Source organism: Medicago sativa, chromosome 7 (assembly GCF_051527215.1).
Source record: "Medicago sativa cultivar Bolivia chromosome 7, Bolivia_mono, whole genome shotgun sequence".
NCBI lineage: Eukaryota > Viridiplantae > Streptophyta > Magnoliopsida > Fabales > Fabaceae > Medicago > Medicago sativa.
The window spans coordinates 61476247-61486926 of record NC_140755.1 but is presented as its reverse complement, the minus strand read 5'-3'; the positions used below and the strand labels follow the sequence as shown (position 1 = coordinate 61486926).

The 10680-nt window shown below is 32.5% G+C and overlaps 1 long non-coding RNA gene across 2 annotated transcripts; it reads left to right on the top strand.

Annotated features, from left to right (window-relative positions):
- Positions 1-1074: 1074 nt before the first annotated feature.
- LOC146907400 (uncharacterized) lies at positions 1075-5219 on the top strand. Of its 2 annotated transcripts, none has more exons than XR_015019981.1 (3): positions 1075-1264; positions 3014-3089; positions 4812-5219. It is a non-coding gene; the product is annotated as an uncharacterized LOC146907400 (long non-coding RNA). The 2 variants fall into 2 exon arrangements; XR_015019982.1 differs by having other exon boundaries at positions 1078-1264; positions 3033-3089.
- Positions 5220-10680: the final 5461 nt, after the last annotated feature.

Here is a 10680-nt window from a genome sequence, read left to right as displayed (position 1 = left end):
ATACCGTCACTAGAGTGAAGCATTATCCCAATCATATAAGGAGCATGAAAGGCTAGGATTCCACCCTAGAAACTACTTCTACAAGGTGGATTTAATCAAATCAACATGAGACTGATCAATTATCTTACTTGAAAAAGCGCAAAAAATAAACTAAGAACACATAATAATATCTATAATTTCACTCTCAATTTAACAACAAAATTTTCTCACATTCATTTCCTTTTTTTTTTTTTTTTTTATTACCAAAACATAATAATATCCATACATTTCATTTCGACACAAAACATATTTCATCACATCACATTCAACTAAAGCTTTATGGTTACTCACATTTACAGGGAAGGTAACCATTGTGCTGAACTGATAAGCTGCCCAACATTGGTTTATATTCAAAGTCTTATCAGCAATAGTTTAGGTCCTTATATTTGACTTAGGATATTTAAATAATTTACTTAATTTACTAGCGGATACAAATATGTGCAAGTACCATTAAATCTGAATCATTATTCATTAAGTAATGAGTACTTGAAGTATCAGATTATATTATCTTACTCCGATCCTAACTTACAATTTTTATTAACGTTTTTCCATTCACTTAACGTTTTTCTTCTCTAAAAAATTAATTCATTAACGTTTCCATTGATTTCTTTTATTGACAGATATTAATGTTCCATTGGTGTAACATTATATAAAGTTACTAATCAGATTGATGCATGTTTATATATTAATGGATCCTAAGTGTTTCCCTATTGTTAACGGTTAAAATTAGATCTTAATTGTTTACCTTAAAAATTTGATTATTTGTTTATATATAAGGAACGTGTTAGTCCTACATCCACCTGCAATAAAATACAAAGTGAAATCTTACACAATGGCTTCTCATATATACCAATTTCGTCTTTTCAGGATTTTGTGTGTTGCTTTTGTTTTGCTTTCAGGTAATAGGAAAGAGTGAGTTTTATAGAAAATTCTTAGATACATGTTTGGTTAGGTACAAGGCAAATTTTATTCTAAATTTTATTTTATTTTTAAATAAAGTAATACAAAAATATGACGTGATTATTCGATTTTTGTGGTTGACCATAGTATTTTGCTACGTTTGTTTGATTGCTTCTTGCATCGACTATCCTAACTTTGTTTATAGGTGGCTTTGTTGTCATTTCCTGGTTCCATTCGGTTTTGTGTGGTTCCCTAGGTACCTTACGTCGGATGTTGTCTGGCAATACTTTCTCCGATTGTTAGCAGCTTAGAAGAGTTTTGCCAGGTGATTTGTTTTCTTGTTTTTTGGTGTTCTTTCTTTAGGGGGGTTTGCTTTGTGGTGGTGTATTCCTGGCCGGCCTAAGGGCCAAGCAACTTAAGTAAGGGCTTTAGACTTCAAAATTTTGAGTAAAAAAAAGGCCTCTAAAAAATTAATTTGGTTGAAAGTATATTATATGACAGATAAATTACATACATTTGTATAGCTTAATTGATTACCAAAATGCCTCAATTACTCCTGGTCACTAATTCAAATTTTGGTCTCCACAAAATTGATTTTATATAAATATTTAGTTAAAAAAATTATTTTTAAATGCCACATTAAAATTTTTGTTTTAGGCCTCTTAATTTGTTGGACCGGCCCTGGTGTATTCTCTTTTGGTGTTTATATATTTATTTATTGGCATTAAAAACAAAGTTAATTTTGGTCTAATCCGTTTTGGTTTGCTTATACATGATCTCATTTTTCGTTAATAAATACTATAGATTAAACTCATTTAGATGTTGAATTGATTTTAATAAAATGATTCTTTTTTTTATGATAAAATAGAGTTGACGTCCAAAAACGATAAAAAAATAGCTACAAAGTTATATGAAAGTTTCTAGGCATGTAAGTCCTATAAATGTCATAAAAAAGGAGAATAGAAACCTCATTAGAAGGTGTCTCCATAACATGAATGTTAAAAGAATCTAGAGAGAAGCAAAGATTAGCTTGCACATTAACACCCTTATTTCCTTCTCGCATGGTATGATTCAAATACAGCTTCCAAATCAAATTCAAGAGCTCTTGAATACGAGTCACAAAGGTGGGTGAATTGCCATTGATTTTAGCTTTTCCTGTAATCATGTCAACAAAAGTTTTTGAGTCACTTTCCACTTGAAGATTGTGGAAACCCTGTCTCTAAGCAAGCTTCATTCTTAAGTATATTCTCCACATTTCAGCACAAAGCACTTAACATTTTCCAATTTTGCAAGAGTACCTTTTAAGCCATTCTAACTTCCAAAATGAACCAACACAACCAGCAAGACCCAAGGAATTCTTGTATGTTCCGTCACAATTAAGCTTAACCCACCTCTCCTAAGGTCTTTTTCATCTAGTGAAAATAGTGTCTTATTGGTGAGTCTTCAAGGGATGGTGGGTGTAGTTGTCTATGTCTTCAATCATTTTGAGAATAGCATAAATTAGGTCAGCCGGACGCCAAAAGTCATTCTTAAAATTATTTTTGTTTCTCCCCATCCACATGTGCCAACAAGCCACCAAAAAATTGTTCTCCACTTTTTATTTTAAATATCATGCAGTTGATGATTGATTAAACATAAAAATAAAATAAAAAATATTAGAGATTTTATTTGAAGGGACCAACCTTATCCATGTTTGGGTTGCTATGGGGCAATCCTGTAAAACTTGAATAGTGGCTTCATTGTCTCTATCATATCTAAAGGATGTGGCAGAGAAATTCTAACACCCCATTTACTCATACGATAATTAGTAAGAAGACGCCAATAAGCCGCCATCCACATAAAAGTTTGAATTCTATGAGGGTCTTCCCAATCTCCCTCGATGGGTTGAACTCTATTGTTTTGAGACTCATACACACTTTGAATTGTTAAGTCCCTAGTGTTGGTTTTCTCCCCAATCAATATAATATTGTCAGGTTCGTCTATGTTAGGATTCTTAACTGTTTGATTTTTGAATGGTGAAATTTGAATTGATATTACAATATGACTCAATGACCAGCTAATTTAAGGGGTCTAGTCCCGCTATTCACTTGCAGGAGATCCAACTAAATTCAGCAAAGCTATGATGAATGAACCAATACCAACCAACTCAAGTGAGTATGTTCCCCTTGCTTGATTTCTTTAGTTGCGTCTTTTATATATTGTCATTAAAAAAAGTTTCATCTCTTATATAAATGTTCCATGAAAATTGATTCTATTTGGAATCTCATTTTATTTTTTTTACAAAAACAAAATTAAGCAATATTTTTTTTAGCAAAGATAAGCTTAGGTCATTTCATTAATGATTGAATAAAGATTAGTAGACACCCTTAATGTGTACACCTCTTTATACCACTCTATAAAATTTTAGTTAATCAAATATATAGTTTGTGTGACCATATTTTTTCAGTTGCGTAACCATCATTTAGAAGCTGAAAAATGTGGTCACGCAACTAAAATGCACGTGACCACTATTTTTCCACTTAATTAACCAAATAAATTCTGGAAAAATAATGGTCAGACAACTAAAATATGGTCACACAGACCATATATTTAGTTAACTAAATTTTTCAGAGTGGTATAAATAGGTCTACACATCAAGGGTGTCTAAAAGAGTAGGGTTAAGCAGATACATCATCGAGGATATAGAGGCTAGAATAAGATAAAAATGGTCTAGCTATAATATAAGCAACCCTGCTTACTTAATCACAACATAAGAGCTGTGAATAAATAATAGATTCTTACATCTAGAAGCTTATTGTAGATACCGTTAACTCTCCTGCAATCAAATTTATAATACATTGGATCTTAATCACAATTTTTTAGAAGAGAAATGCTTGTATGCAGGACAACAACGTGCACGACAACAAGCACGAATGTTAATGACCCTTGGATATAGCACTAGATTAATTTTCTCTCTCCCCCCATGTATTGTATGCGAGGTGCTTTTTACAAGTCGTGTATTCGTGGGCAAAAAAGAGTAGTGCTATATAGCACCTCTCTTTTTAGAATATTAATGAATGTAGTCATCCCTTTTAGAATGTGAGCAACTAAACAAACTTTCCTTCTTAAAAACTCTATCAAATCAAATGGAATGGTTGTAAAAGCTAGAAGGTAACCCTAATATTTAAAATAATAGACCTACTTTCATATTGGTCTTCCTTGTTAAAATATATATATATATATATTTTTTTTTTTTGTTAAAATATTTGTCATCCACGATGTTCTTTGAAATCATCTTGAAGACCATCTTAGCTGGTCCAAGTTCAATTGTCCAATGATTAACGTCTAGGTAGGAGACATGTGCCCTTCACTTCGAGCAATTCAAGTATATGAAAGTGACATAAGATACACCTTTGAAGAAATATCTTTTTTTAAACTACCCAAACATGAGATAACAAAACAACACAATCACATCATGCTTCGATTGAATTAAAACTGCAAAAAGAAAGAAACGAAAAACTTGATTTAGAGGAACCTTCTTATTCTACGGAGGAAAAAAAAACTTGATTTTTACATGAGTATGATTCAATTAACAACTTATATTATATGAATTTTCTTTTTCTTTTTTTATTAATTTGCAAGGACATATATTTCTTGAATCAAAGATCAATAATAAATATCTGGGTTTTGCTACATGTCCCCTTAGGAAACTTGTAGAGAAATGATAAAAATCTGTATTGCATAAAGATATTTTTAAACTTTTAGAAAATTGAATACGCAATACTTTTACATTTGGTTCATTAACGAGTGCCCTAAAGTGGTCCACCAACTGCATTCAATGTTTGTGAACACGGGCTACATACTCATCTACTTTAATTTTATGTTGGTTGCAGGATTAGCAACTACTACTAGTTTTAATGTTAATTCTTCTGGACTAAGCTGCTTATACAGGATGTGCATAGATTTTTCAGAGTGTAATCAAGATTGCTTGAACAGGGGATATAAGAGAGGAGGTGAATGTGTTGGACACTATCCCCAAGTATTGAGATGTTGTTGTCATAAATAAAATGAGAGGAGGTTAATGTGTTGGAGTCTATCTCTTCAATATATATACCTAAATAAATAAAATCCAACTTCGTTCCTTTTTAGTTGTCACATTTACATAATTTTTTTAGGTATTATTCTTTATATGTTTCTTGATTTCTTGTATGAGGATGTTCTTCAATCAAATGCTATAGAGATAAAAGTGGGAGTTGGAAATAGGTGGCTATTAAAGCATGGCACACTACAAGCTTCAAAAACGGCTTCCATTTTATTAGTCCTTTATTTGTTTTAGGTTTACATGCTCCATTTTCAACTATTTCCACCGTCCCTTTTTATAAGAGTATTTTAGAAGAAGAAAAAAACACGGGTATTAAAAAAAATGGTTGGAATAATAAATTTGTCTCAAATGTGTGTTATTTTGACAAGTTTGCCCCTACATTAAATATTTTTTAAAATATTTTAAAATACAACATTAATATTCTACTAGTAATTAATTTGATCATCATAAATGAAACGCAAAGTGACTCTTCAGTTTTTTAAGCAGTTTGAAAAAACTTTCACGTCATGGAGGGAGAGGATGAAATTTTTACACACCAATTTTGTTTGAGTTTGGCGCTCCAACTTAGATTATGAAGAGGTTATTTGATATTGTTGGAACACTAGTTAATTCTAGTGAAGAAAATTGGAAAGAAAAACACTATGAAAAAAAACTAGTGTGTGGGTGTGACTTAAAAATGTCCCACATTGAACGGTCACCCCAACTTGTAAGTGTTTATATATGGGAAAAGTGACCTCCAAGGGTGTGCCCTTGGGGTACCCAATTTTGTGAACGGGTGAACGCTTAAAAAAAAATTAATATATATTTTTTTGTCACTTGAAAATGTTAAATTAATTAATTAATTAATTTAATCATTATCCGTAAGCGCTAGGCGTAACAAATAAATTTGTTACGATCCGACCCGATCCAAAAGCATATCCAGAAACTTCCGGATATATTCAATTAAGAAACAAAACGCGTTTGCTTAAGGATTAAGCAGACTTAATCCCCAAGTCACTCGTTTTTTGTTACAAACTCTCCCTATAAAAGGAGAGCTCGTCCCATTTGATTCTTCACACCGAAAATTCACAGTCGATGCTTCCTGTGTTTTTTCCTCTCTTCTCCCTCCGACTTGTTTTTAACAAGTTTCTTCTGCTTCTACTCCTTTCTGTCCCTTCGGTATTAAGAGTGTTCTTAAGACCATAGTCCCTTGGTCTTAAGTTCATAGTCCCTTCGATAATATATGATTCTTCGGAATATTGAGTACTATTAAGATCATATTAAAGAATGATCTTAACAGTATATATATATTATTTTAATAATTTTAAGGAGAAATGGTGGTATCACCATATTTGAGTGGTCGTAGTGCCATATTCATGTTTTGGAGAAGTTAGAATGGTGGTAACACCATATTTGAGTGGTCTCAGCACCATAATAGAATGGTAATAATACCATATTAATTTGAACGGTTTCGAATAGAGCGGTTACGTACCGTATCGAGTGGCTTCGATCAAACGATTGAGCCATATTTTGAGGGTGTAATTCTCGAACGATTTTTCTACAGTGCAGTAGTTAATCGAACAGTTGTAGCTGGGCTTGTTTTATCCTGGAGGCGGCGTGGTTGATAGTCTACCTTGCACAACTTTGGGTAGTGCCACGAAACGTCTTAAAGAGAGCGACCTGGTCGTGACTCAACCTAGTAACAACTTCGGTAGATAACAGAATTTGGAAATCCAAATTTAACAGTTTGGAAATCCAAAAACAACAATTTTAAGACGTTTCGATATGCTATGTCTACCGGAGACGTTACTTATTGAGATTAAATTGTCCCTAAATAAATTATGGATAAATCAAGCTATAAGAATTACATATTTCGACCGAAACGATGAAGTGTTTGTTGTTGATATAACAACAACACTAAAAAGTTTAAGATTATCATTGATAATGATAAAACAGACGAGTTTGTGAAACATAAGAAAATGTTTGGACTGAAAAAGAAAAATAACGTGAGGTTGCGGTTTTGTCTTGATTAACTCAAAAATTTTCAGGATGAAAATTAATAACACATGCTTACGTGTTGTTTTTCCTTATGAATCAGTAACATGAAATTCTTATTATATAATCATCATCATGATAAGAAATAAATTGTTAAAGTTGATCGGTCATGTTCTCAACAGAGCCTCTTTAATGAATAGTTTGGGATGTACCGTCGAACAAGAAGACAATTTAACCATCATAATGTTTCCTGTACAAAATATGAACATTGAAAAATCAATGAATGGATCAAATTGAAAAAGGTTTTGATGAATTAGAAATTATATGAGAAATTTGTTTCAAATATTTCATATAAAAATAAGAAAGAATCTGAATTTCAGATTTCTATTGAATAATACTGAGTTAACTCAGACTTAAAGAAAGACTTGTGTACCATGCATTCTTGTGGGAAAAGATTGCACTTTGATGGTATGTTAAAAATTAAATTCTCCTTCTATTTTATTAGTTGTGTGATTTTAATATTTGACATATCAAAATTGATCATGAACAAGTTTAATTTTTGAGTAACTTGGACTTAATTCCAACGTTATATAATTAGACAATTTTATTTATTGCAGTCAAGATATATGAACCAAAAGTTCATATAAATCAAAATTTAGAGAATTGAATCTCTAAACATAATAAATTATGATATGTGTTAATTTGAAGACACATAAATTAGAAATGATAAAATGATATTTTTATCATATTTATTGATGACTGTGAATTTTGAAAAATAAAATTGATGAGCTTGAATGTTCAATTTTTATAACGAAAATTGAAATTTAAAGAGTACCCAAGTCTAAGAACAAAAATTCTAATTAAGAAATTTTTGAAGAAAAGACAATCCAACTTGTCTTATTTTTGAACTTGGGATTGTCTGAACTATACTTAGATTCTGGACCCCAAGAGAGTTGAACTCACTAGTAGAGCCTATGAATATGTATTCATCGGGTATGCGAAAATAACGAAACATATAGGTTTTATGACCTAAATGTTAAAGTGATCATAGAATTTAAAAGATGTCGAATTCTATGTAAATATTTACCCCTTTAACTAAAGAATAGTGGGGCACTAGTGGGGGCTCTAATGGGAGCACGACATTAGTGGGGGCAAAATAAATTTCCCTTTAAAAATTAAGAACTAGTGGGGGCACTATATCTAATCACATTCATGTAATTAGAAATAGTTATGAAAACATCATACAAGATGTTATAGAACCTCAAGGAGGTAAGAAAGCTAAAATTGCTAAAGAGTATGAACTTGGTTTATACATTGGAAGAAGATTCATTAAGCCTTAAAGAAGTTATATCCTCATTGGATGCTGAATTATGGCAAGAAACAATAAACGATGAAATGGATTTTCTAGAGTCTAACAAAACATGAAACTTAGTTGACTTGTCTCATAGTTGCAAAACCAATCGGTTGTATTTGGATTTTTGAAAGAAAAAAAAAAGGAACTAAAACCTGATGATACGGTTGATGAATACAAGGCTTTCCTTGTAGTCAAAGGTTTTAGAAAAAGAGAAAAATATAGACTTCTTCGACATTCATTCACCAGTCACAAAAATCATATCCATAAGAGTACTAGTCCCTTTAGCCGCCGTTTATAACTCGAAGGTACTCCAAATGGATGTGAAAGTTGCCTTTTTATGGTGAACTAGAAGAACAAGTCTATATGGAACAACCTGAAAAAGTTTGCAATTCATGGACAAGAAAACAAGGTCTGTAAGTTAGATAATTATTTGAATGGTCTAAAATAAACTCCTGAGGAATGGCATGAAAAATTTGACATTCTAATGTTATCGAATGAGTATAAAGTGAATGAAAGTGACAAATAATATTTGCACGATCATATATCTCTATGAAGACGACTTGCTCATATTGAAAGATTCATGTTATGAATTATGTGAAATCATTGTTTATCAACAACATTGATAAGAAAGACCTAAACAAAATTTTTTTTGAAGTAATTCTTGGTTTCAAGATTACTAGATCAGAAAAGATAACTTTTTTGATAATTCTCACAAAGTTGAGAAGATCTTAAAGAAATGTAAACTTGCAATCACATATTATGATCCAAGTGTAAGAACACTTGAGATGGAATTAGAAAAACAGAATATACGAGCATCATTGGCAGCACTTAGGTATGCCACTGAATGTATTAGATCCGACATTGTCGATGTCGTGAAACTCTTGTGCAAGTTTACTAGTAGACGGATGAGAAGCATTGCCATGCTATAGAAAGAGTCATGAGGTGCCTTAAGAAGACTATGACTCTAAGATTACTTCACTAGGAGTAACATATTGTACTTAAATGGTACAAGATATAGAATTGAACATCTTTCAGATGAATATTTAGTGACTAGTGTTTGCACATTGAGCATCACTAGAGGAGTTGTTTGTTAAAACAAATGATATTGACTCAGTCCACTATGGAATGAATCTGAGATGAGAACACTAGAGAAAACTAGTGAAGAAGCAAGTTGGCTAAGATCCTTGCTAGCTGAAATCCCTTTATGGGAGAAACCGTTACCGGCTGTGTTAATTCATTGCGATAGTACCGCGGCTATTGCAAAGATTAAGAATCGTTATTACAATGGTAAGAGACGACAGATAAGGCGAAAACATAGCACGATTAGAGAGTGTATCTCTAAATGGAGCGGTTAGAGTTGATTTTGTACGTACGAATGAAAACTTAGCTGATCCTTTGACGAAAGGACTTAATAGAGAGAAAGTCCAAGAAACATCCAGTAGGATGGGACTAATGCCTATAGCCCACAAGTGATGGTAACCCGACCTACATGACTGGAGATCCCAAGAAATAGGTTCAATGGGTAAAAACAAGTCATAAAGTGGTAGAACATGCTATGAGAGAAAGAATTTAGAAAGCATGATCCTGCAGCGAAAGAAGGATGAGGTAATAGTAACTCTTAATGAGATCTATACTCTATGTTGAGTGGGGTACACAGCTACAGGAGTACCCTTGATAGACTCACCTATACGAATGTGGAACTTAGGCCGGTCCTATGGAATTTCGAGGCAGAATTCCTAGAGCATTCGTTAAAACCGGGATACACGTGCAGGGCCTTAAAACGCACGGGCTTTTAGAATACACCTATGAAAAGGTTTGTGTGTGGATTCTATGTCTGAGATAGAGTTCAATGCTGTAAGCAACTCTTGTTAAATCAGAATACCTTCCACTATGCAAAGGTTCAAGTTGTTGGCGACACCTTTGTATATTAGCAAATCTTATGGAAACGTTTTACGTTATTTCTCGAAACCATTTTGAAGTCAAGTGGGGGATTGTTGGAACACTAGTTAATTCTAGTGAAGAAAATTGGAAAGAAAAACACTATGAAAAAAAACTAGTGTGTGGGTGTGACTTAAAAATGTCCCACATTGAACGGTCACCCCAACTAGTAAGTGTTTATATATGGGAAAAGTGACCTCCAAGGGTGTGCCCTTGGGGTACCCAATTTTGTGAACGGGTGAACGCTTAAAAAAAAATTAATATATATTTTTTTGTCACTTGAAAATGTTAAATTAATTAATTAATTAATTTAATCATTATCCGTAAGCGCTAGGCGTAACAAATAAATTTGTTACGATCCGACCCGATCCAAAAGCATATCCAGAAACTTCCG